This window comes from Rattus norvegicus, chromosome 5, assembly GCF_036323735.1.
Source record: "Rattus norvegicus strain BN/NHsdMcwi chromosome 5, GRCr8, whole genome shotgun sequence".
NCBI classification, from domain to species: Eukaryota; Metazoa; Chordata; class Mammalia; order Rodentia; family Muridae; genus Rattus; species Rattus norvegicus.
This window is the reverse complement of record NC_086023.1, coordinates 113,442,718-113,455,193: the sequence shown is the minus strand read 5'-3', so window position 1 is coordinate 113,455,193 and position 12,476 is coordinate 113,442,718. Positions and strand designations below refer to the sequence as shown.

The following is a 12,476-nucleotide window of genomic DNA, read 5'->3' as shown; positions in this document are numbered from 1 at the left end:
TATAGAAGCAAAGTTGATTATTTCATTTTTAAATGGCATGAGATACTCTCAATGTTCACATAAATTCTCTGTCTGAATCATATGTAGAGAACACTTAGAAATTATTCAAACACTACCCAAATACTATTCTCCATCCCTTGTTTATTCAGATAATAATCTTGTACAGTGTATGTGGAAGAATTTTTAACACAAAAGAAGAACTCTCGTGCAGGCTCCTCTGTTGGTGATAATAGAGGTGGAGGACAATGACATTTAGCTTTTCTGATTTTAAGTCAATTGCTCTTTTTACAACGATGAGTTAAGTTTGTAAAAATCTCTCTTTCCACCCAAACCCAAAGCAATGGGTTGGGAGAGACATAAGCAGAGTAGTGAACAACAAAAATACTGGAGCCCCTCACACTAATCTACTTCTGCCCTTGTGAATTGGAAAAAAATTAAAATTTCTGCATCTCAATTTCCTTACGTGGGGAGATGATATGACAGGCGGTTCCCTGCAGCCTGTGGAGGTGGAACCCACACAGACACACCCAGTTTGGAAGTAAAAACTGTCATTTTCACACCATTATCATCTGTCTCTGTCTCTGCCTTTCTTCTCTCTCTCTCTCTCTCTCTCTCTCTCTCTCTCTCTCTCTCTCACACACACACACACACACACACACACACACACACACACACTAGTGGTTCATGCCTCGAGAGCCCCATGTGAACGTTCAGAATAATCAATATTACATTTTTGGTGCATTTCTTAAAGCTGTGTATTATTAAATCCTTAGTACTAAAAGATCACTAAATGATTTCCTTTTCCTTATCTCTGTTTGGGTCTACACTGAGAATTCCATGCTGTATTTATCATCATCTATTTTATTATAACTCCACAGATTAATTCTGCGTAACTCCTCTTCTGTTCAGGGTGAAAGGTATTAGTAATCAATTACAGTTTCCTCTAATCATCCTCATTATGAACTGTGTGGCAAAAAGCAACTAATCTCTCTCTCAACCTTTGCCCTCTTTCTCTCTCTCTCTCTAGATACACTTTTTTCTATTGCTTAGCATTTAATCATCATAAAATAAATCCTTCTCTCATTAAAAAACAAATTTATCGCTAGAGATCATTATTTACCATCACTAGTTTCCTACTAATGAACCCAATCCTTTCAGCGGCTTGCTTTACGTCTTCATTTTATTTCAGTGGAATGTTTCCATAAAATTGAAATAATTTGCTCTATTCTCATTCTTTGGTTAAGCAATGTGTTTTGTTTTTGTTATCTACAGCAGGCTAAAGTTAGAATCTTTCTAATTTTGAGGCAGCCTTTTTATATACTGTTTTCACCCCAGTCCGTTTCTAAATATGCAACGTTAGAAATTCTTGACAGAAGATTGAGTATGGTGGAAGCCTATTTCTGGCTTTGGTAGATTTGGCTCAATGCAATTATATTTTAGCAAACACTTGTCATATTAAAATAAAAAGTGTAACTCAAAATGCACTGTTGATAATTTTGACAACACCTCAGCTTGCTCCTTCCTCGTGACTGTAGACACTGTGGAGAACACGACAGGCAATCAGAGCTGGCTGTTTTCACCCAATCTGACCAGGAACTAGCTCAGAGATATTTAAGGTAATTAGCAGTCCTTGTAGATATTATCTACCCATCAGGGTATGCTGTGGTGTGCTGAGAAGAGCCTATGCTTTCTGTGACTCAACATGGCAAAGGTTTCTTTCTTATGAACAGTCATATGTTGACATAGATTCTAGGACTATTGGCTTCCATGCAGTTATGCAACATTGCAGGCTGCAGGAGTACTAGGGCTTGGCCATCTGGACTCCAGTACCCTACTTTGTTGCAGCTAAAGAAGGGAAAGTCAGGGCCACTGACATGGGTTTTTCCTCATCACAGCCCAGGAGTGACACATGTCACTCTATGAGTACTGGCTAACTAAGAAATTCCATAATAATAAAAAAGACAAAGATATACTGGCCAAGCATCATTGGCTGAATCCCAGGATACAATGCACTTAGCAGAGACTGGCTAGGGTAGGAACTCAATCCATGTCAACCATTACTCATAACTCAGGAGAATACAGTGTTGTGGAATGGAGAAAAAGCATGTGTCTAGTGGCTATTGTTGAGTTTAAGACATGTATTTTTAAAGTAGGAGTCAAAGAGACACCCTGCAGGCCTACTTAGATCTCCCAATTTTTGTCTTTAGAAGAAGATAAAATTAAATTTATCTTCTTCAACTGTGCTAACTTAAAACTCTTAAATTGTTAGAGAAGTATTCCCACCTGTCTTTAGCTGTCTCATCTGCAAGGTGGAAATGACTACAGTTCTTTCTTCAAAGGTCAAATACTGATAGCTAACTGATCTAGTGCTTTAAGAACTCATTTCACTTAAACTGTTATTACCCAGTAACATGCAACTTTGAGTACACTCTTGGTGATTTCTCTTCACTCTGTCAACATCTGAGTCTTGGAGACATGACTAATATTATCTCTAGGAATGTCTTCATGCATACAATATACAAGGAATTATTAGTGTGCCCTTTAGAGACATAGGAAACAAATTCTGTTTATAAAGGTGTGGGAACTAAGTTCAAGAGACTCCCAATCCCATAAGCTTTTCTTCACATGGCGTTGTCTTAACCCCAGAATCACATCTGACTTAAGTGTCACCTTCTTCTTATGCCAGAGAGTCCTCTTCAAGTTACCTATTCCATTCATAGTCTTCACCTTTTGGCTACCAGAATCTGCCTCTTTGTTTTCTCTTAGATTTAAAAATATAGCATGTATTAAATTTGGAAGGTATAATATTTGTAAGTAGAGTATATCACCCGATTTAAAAAGGTTTCACTAGACTCTTAAAAACCAGTTTGCTGCACTGGGAAGGTGGCTAAAGTGACTACAGTGTTCACATGCATGCAGGAGGAACTGAGTGGCGACATCCAGAGCCCATATGCAGATCCAGGTGCAGTGACACATGTCCATTATCCCAGTGTGGGGGAGGCTGAAACAAGATTATCACATTGAGCACGCTTAGCATCCTGGCCAGCTAGCTGGCAAGCTCCAACCTCAGTGAAAAACCAGATCTCACAAAGTGAAAGTGAAAATATGCACACATATGTACACAGAATCACACACACACACATACACACATGCACAAATCAGTGTGACAAATTCATATATTATACATACCTTTATCTAATTGTACACTTCCTCTCATGCCTATGCTCATTATTCAAAGAAACACCACTCCAAGTCTCTAGACTTGGTCCTTTTTTCTTAAATGTCTTATATCCATGCAGTAGCTAAAACTCAACCCAATATCTGGATCCTCTCCTTACTGACATAGATAGATAGATAGATAGATAGATAGATAGATAGATAGATAGATAGATAGATAGATAGATAGATAGATAGATAATGGATCAATGATAGAGATAGAGATGAATGCATGTATACATATAAGCTGTCTATTTATGTACATCTGAAGATTATATTGAAAAATCCATTCGTGGAGAGATTCTGATAGCTTTCCAAGCACTTATGACCTTGCCTATAACAAAACCTGCCTGTTTACTAGAGTTTGCCAGGCAAATCTGGCAGAAGAAACAGAGAGTGTGGTCCTGGCTGTGACCTATACTGTGTCTGCCTGCATCTTCTCTATGTCATTAAACACACATGTGCTGAACTTCAAGACACCATGTGCGTAAAGCCCCCAGAGTGTCACTGCCGATAGACGTAAATGTCTCCATTGCTCATTTTATCCTGTGGTCTGTTGGTTCTTAGTGAGCAGTAGGACATCTCCAGAAATGACTGCACATATAGCTTCTTTACAGAAGGCTTCTAGAGATAACACACAAAAGAACATTCAGGTTAGATCCAGAATTCAGCTGAGCAGGACACATGAAAAATGTAGCCCAACTTAAGATAGAATTTTTATCCCTTTAGTTTTCTATTTCTTTGTCTATAAAATGGAACTAATAATATAAATAAAGTTTGATGATTGTTGGCAATGAAAAGAGGTCCTAGTGAGATGGTCAGCTGGTAAAGATGCTTGCTACCAACCCAGAAAACCTGAGTTTGATTCCCAAGCCAACACAGTCACAGACACACACTAAGCAATAAGTAAATAAATAGGTGTAATTTAAAATCAATAAAAATCATAAAAGGAAACTGCTGACAATTCCAACTTACCCAGCAATGTGACAGGAAGCTACACAAACTTCCTGTTTGTCAATTGTAGTATTTGTTAACAGGAATTAAAAACAGTATCTTTCCATAGAGTGTGCGTGTATATGCCTAAGAATTACATGGTATAGACATGGTTTTTGGAATTAGGCATTATTAATGAGGTTATTTTTTTAGAGCTATGCACTTGACACTAGTAGGTGACTGAAGCATCAGGCCAGGAACCTGTTGGGTAGCACTGAAATAGTCTCTTGTCCAGAAAAGAGTCACTCTGTGAGACATTTTGTTTACTTGTGCAGATAAATGCATCTGGTTCCTCATCTAACAAAGTTAAATCATTTGCCAAATTCCTCACAGAAATAAAATAAGAGTGTTGGTGCTTCTGACCTATGCTTAAGTAACTAGACACACTAGTGGTGGTGTGTGCTCACGAAACCCAAGCCGTTGAAGGAAATGTGCTATTTATCTCATGTAAGTTTACAGTCTTTTGCAATGTGTAACTTGTTTTTCTCCCTCAACGGACAAAGGCTTGTTTTATTTTAATGACTGATCCAAGTGAGGCCACAGCCAGGCCACTATGTACAGACATGAGAGAAACTTTATTTCTTGGTCTCTTTCTCCTTGGACAGAGTCTTGATGATCTCTTCCTTCTTGGCCTAGAGGTGCTCTTCCTGGCGATTTCGTACTTCCCTGATCTTAGACTTGCGAGCCTCAGCATTGGTCAGCCAGTTCTTGCTGGCCTTGTCTGGCTTCCGTTTGTGGATCTGCTCCATGAGAATCCTCTTGGTTTTGAATACATTCCCTTTGACCTTCAGGTACAGGCTGTGATACATATGGCGGTCAATCTTCTTAGATTCCCAGTGTCTCCTGAGAAGCCGGCACAGGATCCTCATCCTTCTTATCCAGGTCACCTTCTCCGGCATCTGAACGTTGGCAGTACCCTTCCTCTTCCCTATGCCCATATGCCTGCCCTTTCGTCAGGCCAAGGTGTTCTTCCGGCAGCGAGCCCGGGAATGGAGAGTCACAGGCTTCCGGATGATCAGCCCATCTTTGATCAGCTTCCTGATCTGCTCACCGGAGTTGGCATTGGCAATTTCGTTGTTCTCATTGGGGTCCAACCAGACCTTTTTATCACAGGGGAGAATACGTAGAGGCAAGCCTCTTCTGTAGCCTGAGTATACTCATGGCTGCGGATGCAGCAGCGAAAACACAATGCGTAACTCATATAAGCTTGCCTCTGATTATTTGGTTATTTAAAGAAATGTTTTCACAACTATGGGTACGAAAACATTTAAAGAAAGATTAGCCTAGACCTTTAATAAAAAGCATTTACACATATTAAAACTCAAGCAGCAACATAAAATTATAGGCCTGTGTGTGACTGTGTTGCCTCAACTTCTGTCATGCAGCTAATTTGTGAATTGCATGTGTTGGCTTTGAATGTTTCTATTTTAAGTGTTTCTTCCTATTTCATTCTTTCCCTTCACAAGCTTCCTCTTGCCCTAATGCTTCTCTATCCCCCAAACAGCTGCTCTGGTACTCCAGTATGAATCTACCTCAGTTGGACAAAGAAATAACCAACATCAATCTTGGTTCGTTATTGTACTAGAAACATTGACAAAATTATTTGGGGTGCCTCCTTAGACAATGGCCCAGGTCACATATTACTGTGTTTTGTTATGCAATTACAATTCAATTTTATTCTTGCGAAAGGATTCTATTTCTGTTTTTGTCATTTAAAGTTTTCACAAGCTACACTAAATCTTCTCAAAATATACATGGGACAGAACTAAATTATGTATTTTAGAGCCAGTGTGACAATTATGTTAATGTAATTAGGGTTCATGAATATAGTATGCAAATCAAAGTTTTGAGAACGACACCAAATAACTGTTCTTCCGACAATGGTTGAGTTCTGAAGTTCTTAGGAGGATCGCTGTGACATTGTCTTAGGAAAAATGTCATTGTTCACTGATAAAATTGTTTTAAATACCAAATTGCCAATGCTCCAATAATTTGTTCATTTTCTTCTTTAAAATGATATGTTTCATGTAAAGGACAGAAAAATTTTATCACTCTACAATGGAAAGGTTTAAACAATTTGTATGTTGGAGAGAGTTTTGGTGAAGTATCATTCATGTGAAACGGCCTTTCTTTTGGAACATAAAGTCAAATATTGTAAGAAAAGCATCTTCAACAAATTAAGGATTAATTTTTCTCTAAAAGATATAATAACAGAAAAGCTAGCATGAAGCATAAGAGGGACCTGGAGTCCTGGGGTTCCTTCAGTCTTAAACCTTCCTTGACTCAGCCACTGTGTCTCCTATGCTGAAGGTCACCTATTTGACCTTCCAGTGTCTAAGTCTTCAGAGACATTCCCAAGTGGTGATGGAAATAAAATATAAACAGAAAGAACTAGATTGTTTCTCTTTATGATCCTTTCTATTTTACAATCACATATGAAACCAAAACCTTTTCATTTCAGAAAAACAAGAAGTAGAGAAAAAATAGAAGTTAAAAATAATCATGTTACCATCACATACCTCTTTGATTAGATTTGGAATTCTGTGAAAATTGTTAGTTTTAAAGGTACAGTACACACAATTTGTGTACACTTTTCTTTTTAAAACAAGCAAAAGTAATGTGTATGATTCCCATCAGATCAAAAATAATGTTTAATGTTATCACATTTAAATATTCATTTTTATGAAACATTAATGAATAAAATGTGTAAAAGTAAAAAAAAATAATGTTTAATATAAGCAAATACTTTCTGATCCTATTCAGTAGGAATGAAGTCAAAATTGACAAACTGCTTCAAAACATCACATTGCATCATCTTAGAGAAAAAAGAAGCTAGGGAGAAACGATCCTGCCCTTCATGTGCCAAGTTAGAACATTCTCCAAGCTATTTTTGTTACAAAAAACAAACAAACAAGCAAGCAAAGAAAAACAAACAAACAATAGAGTAAATGTGATTCTTTAATGAGACTAAAACAATTATATTAGAATAGGTAGAATATATATATATAAAAGTAATATATATATAAAAGTAATATATATTACTTTTGCTTCATTCAATTAGGTTTAATGAAGTTATGGATTTTGCTTTGATAAAAATTATTGTCGATTATATTATCTTCTCAGCTAAAAATTCTGATTGATGGCATTGGGTAGAGTTTGAATGAGTTACTCTACATTAGCTTAATTAAATAAATGAGTTGTTGGCAGGGAGCTGATATTGATTCATTTCTGCCAGAAGAGTTTTGGGTCACATACCTCTGCTGCTGCAATGAGATCATTTGAAGGGTGAGTCACACACTGGCTAGAAGTCTGTACCTTTAACCACTGCAGAACCTGATTTGAAGAAGCGTCCCAAGTGGGAGCGTCTCTGTGGAGCAGCTTCTCTTTGACCGAGCAGTTCTGGAGACTCATGTCTATGAGTTTTACAGAATTTGTTCTTCATTATGCATGGATGGCTATCATGGCAGGGAGTCCTTTCTGAAGGATGAAGCAGAGAGAGCTTTCAACTGTGCCAGCGCTGTGGACAGGACTAGCAGATGGGGATGTGGGATAGCAGGACTTTTGGGACATTGCATTTCTTCTTGTGGGTGAGGATTGTGGACTTAATTACGCCTTTGACATCCTGAACTGTACAGCCAACGGCCTCCTGCACACCGACTTTGGGTTGGCAATCTGCATGCTGAAGTCCAGCCACTACAAAGCAGGATTTACTGTCATGGCTATCTAAACTAGCTTTTGACTGCTTTTCTATTCCAGTTGGCATCATTGCCATCTTGTCAGTCACCTCGGTCATAAAGCTGGTAGTCACGACTCCCTTCCCCTCACTCTTCATGGTTAATCATCTGTAAAGTCTGGTCATTTCCTCCCTACACGTGCCTCAAGTAAGGCCTCTCTCTAAACCCTGTATTTTGACTTGTCTCATACTTGATTATACTCTTTTCACAAGCTCTTACTTAGTCCCTGTGTTTCCAAACTTTTCCACTTAAATCAGTAGCTCTATAATGACTCTCCAAGAGCAAACCTAACTTCTCTTGATAGAAACCTTTAATTCTTTCTGCCATTTGGGCAAATTTTCAGAAATTATGGTCCTTTAACCATCTGCTTAATGTTTCCCTGAGGATGGGAGTGCAAGTTCACAGTGCTTGCCGTATTGCAGAACTCAGAAGCAGACCTGGCAGGGGCAAAGCCCAGGGATATGGACCACAAACAAGCTCTCAGGGTGATCTCTCAGCCTCTACAGATAAAATCATCTTCTTGCCCCGGTATGGTGCATACCTATCTTTCTGACCTACGAAGTGTGAATTGCTCTCAGCTGCCACCTTGGCCGACTGTCATCCAGTTGCCTCTGTATAGTATTTCTTTGAGATTTCTTGCCCCTAACCAGCTTCTTTAAGGTCTCATTATCATGGCATTGTCAGGCACCTTGGTCTCTATTTATTTTGACGTTTAAATGGGATCCCCTGACCAGAAGCTTCCATCTGCTGGATACTTTCAATGAAGTGGGATATCAAGACTGTCCTACATGCACAAAACAAGGATCTCTACAATGACAAGAGGACTGGGGTCGGAATTATGTGTATGATTTTGCTTGGGAATCCTACTTTGTGAAAGCTCACACTGATCTCTTCACTTGGACAAAGTTTGGCTTTAGTCAACACTCGAGTGTGCTCTGTGTGTTATAGCAAACACTGGGCTCCTGGTTGACAGGAAGAAAAAATTTTTTTCAATCTCTGTATTTTCAGTTGTGTCCATTGTTCCTGGCACATTGAGTGGCTCAACAAATGTTTGTTTATTTAAACTGGACTGACCTATAGGTCAGGCTGGAACTGGAAAGCTGCATCCAGGGTGAAATGTCCTTCTGCACAGATGGGTTGCACTTTCAGTTTTGGATGCTCTTGCTTTTGGCTGGGCTGTTGCCGTTTTTGCTTCCTCTTTCTAAATTCACAGATGGTCTTGAGCATTTACTCACAGATAGTGGATGGCTGCCCAGTGTGGATTGCTGTGGGCCAGACAGCTGGGCTTCCCTGTTGGGTACCAGCCAGGCCCTGCTGATTGAAACTTCCTTCAGGGGACTGAATACTGTTTCTCTTTCCTGGAAGAGTCTTATTATAGTTCAGGTGTGTGTGTGTGTGTGTGTGTGTGTGTGTGTGTGTGTGTGTGTGTGTGTGAGAGAGAGAGAGAGAGAGAGAGACAGAGACAGAGAGAGAGACAGAGAGAGAGACAGAGAGAGAGACAGAGAGAGACAGAGAGAGACACATAGAGAGACACACAGAGAGAGACAGAGAGAGACACACAGAGAGAGATAGAGAGAGACAGAGTCAGAGAGAGACAGAGAGACAGAGACAGAGGCAGAGAGAGACAGAGAGCCAGCGCAGCAGAAAAAGAGGCAGACAGAAACAGAAAGACAGAAGGGGAGGCACATGAACACAGTGGAATCTATGACGTTAGGAATGTTGTTTATCATGTGCATGTATGTCTACATTACTGAAGTTGCTTCTATTGATTTCAGCTCAAAACTGTTCTCCATGAAGACCTGTGACTTCACTTCAATGTTTTAGAAACAATGTTTCTAGTCCTTCTCCAGAACGCTCACTAAACTACAAATTATATAAAGGTTCAGTTGTTTATATTTTCCCAACATTGTTACCTCTAATATCTAGCACTGTATCTAGCATCACTTTGAAATGAAAGAACAACATGGCATAGTAAGTGGGTTATAGACAATTCTCTCATATATTCTTTATATATCTACTGTATTTAGTTGCAACAAGCTTAGTCTTTTGGTAAAAATATTCTTTAGAAAATATAATTCTGTGTTTAGTATGACTTTTATAATGCCTTTACATATGAGATCACTCCTTTCTAAGGGTGTTAGTTGTATCATATCATGTCCTGACATCCTAAAGAAGAATAGCAGATATAATATGGTGCACCACAGACTTGATCTGGTGCCTTCGTTTTGAGATGGAATAGGATGGAGGAGAGAGAGAGAGAGAGAGAGAGAGAGAGAGAGAGAGAGAGAGAGAGAGAGAGAGAGAATAAAGAGGTTTTGGATGGGGTGAGGACAGAGTAATTTGGCACAGGACTCACAGAATTTGATTTTTCTGGGTGTCTTGCAAGTGGCGCACTTGTTTCCGTATTGATTTGTTGGACTTTCAAGGTACTTTACATTTCCAGCTGATGGGAGATTGAACCCATCTGTGTTCAGACACGAGTCCCGGCACTTGGAAAACTTTAGGTCTCTGACAAATAACTGCTAAATTTTAATATAAGTTACATACGATAGAAACACCTACCTGGATTTTTGGAAGTTATTAGTTCATATTATTGTCCATCATACATAAGACATTGGCATACACCAAATAGACTTCATGGCTTATTCTTTATTTTTGGAACTTTATTTTACTACAGTTTTAAGTGTTAATCTTTAAGACCAATGCTATATCAATGTTTCCATTGATGCTATATCAATATGCAAGTGTTTTAAATATCCATTACCTTTTAAACATTCGTTAGCTTTTAGTGAAGCTTTCCAGTGTCCCTAAAGTGATTTACCAGTCCTATGTCTGGCCTCCAATTCACCTTGTGTGACCTTCATATTAGAATTATATCAATTCCTTATAACATATATAAATAAAGTGTCTCTTTGCTTCCTTTGTTGTGCTTATTATCATATGAAGCAAAGCCTGTGCCCTGTCCATCTACTCCCCTCCAGTACTAAAATTCCACATCAAAAATCATAGATACATTGAGTTTTCATATGGATTTTTAAAAACTTGGACTAAAAGCATAATATATTACTCCTAACATTCTGAGGGAACTGTCTCACTACTGTCTGGTGCAGACTGCATTGCCACTCAGCTCTAATCTGGGTTCTGCTCTCTGTACTAGGACGTGGAGATAGTAGTAAAACCTATCTCTTGATGTTGTGTGCACACTGAACAAAATAAAAGACTAAAACATAATGGATGTTTTATATATTATTCACTTTTATATTTTCCTCTTTTAGTATTCATGCTTTCTTTCTTTATTTGCTGGATGTCAAATAAGCCACAACTAACAATTTGATTGTGATATTCCATTTTAACCATTGTTTGAAGAATCTATAACTGATGAAAGAGAAAAATACTGTTGATGATAAGGCTTTAGCTCCAAAATCCGTATATATATATATATATATATATATATATATATATATATATATATATTTGATGGAGAGTTTAGGATGCAGGAAGGAACTTAACCATCATGGGTGTTTTGGATTCAGTTGAATGACAAATAAACCTGCAACAGATAGTTTATATGGAAGCTGCTTCTGCTGCATGGACGAGGGTTCAATTTGCTAAGCACATATTCTTTATCACCAGATGATTTATTGGAAATCACAATTTGTGATGATCTTCCTACAGGAAGGCTTGCTGATCGTAAAAACATCATAGAAGAAAACGCAATGATGAATATTCTTTATGCCAAAAACATACATTTGTATTAGCTTCACACATCCCTATATTTGTGCATTAAAATTATGACAGAATTGATGACTCAAACGAGACCAAGGAAAGGTAAATGTCAGCATTTCTGGTAAGCTATGAAACAGTAGATTTTGATATAAAAAAAGAAGTTCAGGAAATTCAAGCATGATACCACATGCCCACAATCTTAACTATCAGGAGCCTGGAGCAGGGGGATTACTGCAATGTGAGGCCATCCTGGATTATATAAATTCAAAGCCAGTCAATGGTATATATGAAGATCTTCTCTCAAAATACTCCCTCCCCCAAAGACATGTGTTTAGCAGCTTTATTTTTAGTGAATGCTTTTTACAAGGTAGCACCTGAACACTAATATCAACAAAAGCCAAGAAAGGAAGGAAGTGAAACAAAAGAAAAACAGAGCATAGGAATGACCTTTTCTCCCATTCTTAGCTTCCCAGCTAATGTCCCTGTCCCTCTGCATGCCCAGGAAATATAAGACCTTATCAGGGCCCTGTATAAACCCTGCTTTGCAGAACTGAACTGCCCACTAACCATGTTCACTTTGCAATGCCAGGGTTTGAAGGAAGTGTCTTCTCAAACTACATTGTTTCTTTTTTCACAACGGCCTTTTATTTTGGTAAACATTGTATCTGTGCATTAGCTTTACTTTTTCTATGATCTTGAGTTTTTCCATAATGGCTAGATCCTGCATGTAGGAATGGCACACATGTGGCAGGAGAAGATGAGGTCTTCAAGAGAATTCCCTATAATATCCTTATGAATATGTTATTT

The 12,476-nt window shown here is 38.4% G+C and overlaps 1 long non-coding RNA gene and 1 pseudogene across 2 annotated transcripts in view; both read right to left on the bottom strand.

Annotated features, from left to right (window-relative positions):
* Window positions 1-12,476, bottom strand: part of LOC102546952 (uncharacterized) — an 88,425-nt gene that overhangs the window by 19,992 nt on the left and 55,957 nt on the right. The window lies entirely within an intron of this gene.
* Rpl19-ps7 (ribosomal protein L19, pseudogene 7) lies at window positions 3,620-6,100 on the bottom strand (annotated as a pseudogene).